The following is a 624-nucleotide window of genomic DNA, read 5'->3' on the forward strand; positions in this document are numbered from 1 at the left end:
GAAATTAAAGAGACGTGGGGCAGCCCTCCTTGCCAAGGAAACTGAGCAGAAGAGAGAGGAGGAGGAAGGAAGGAAGGAAGGAGGAGGAAGGGAAGGAGGAGGAGGAGGAGGAGGAGGAGGAGGAGAGGAGAGGAGGAGGAGGAGCCGGCCAGACAGGCAGGCGAAAGAGGGGGGAGGAAGGGCCCCGGGCCAGGAGTGGTTGAGGAGTGGGGGAAGGGCGAGCTGGGAGGGAGGAGGAAGGAAGGGCGGTACTGTTTGGGAGGGTGGGGGAGGAGGAGGGAAGGAACCGGCAAAGTTGACAGGACTGGAGCCATAAGGAGTTTGGCAGAGAGGAAGGGAAGGGAGGACCAGGAAAAGTGCAGGATCCCAGGGCAAGAACAGGAAGGGAAAGGAGGAACCAAAGAGGGCCAGTGAGGCTGGCAAGAAGAGCCAGGTCAAAGGAGGAGGAAGAAGTGAGGAGGAGGAAAGACCAGGAGGAAGGAGGAGACCAGGAGGAGGAGGAACAAGAAGAAGGAAAGGAGGGACAAGAAGGAAGGAAGAGTGAAGAGGAAAGACTAGGCTGGGGAAGGAAGGAGGGAAGGAACCAAGAGGGAGGAAGCCAGGAGAGATGGAGAGAGTGAGGGA

This window comes from Penaeus vannamei, chromosome 11, assembly GCF_042767895.1.
Source record: "Penaeus vannamei isolate JL-2024 chromosome 11, ASM4276789v1, whole genome shotgun sequence".
NCBI classification, from domain to species: Eukaryota; Metazoa; Arthropoda; class Malacostraca; order Decapoda; family Penaeidae; genus Penaeus; species Penaeus vannamei.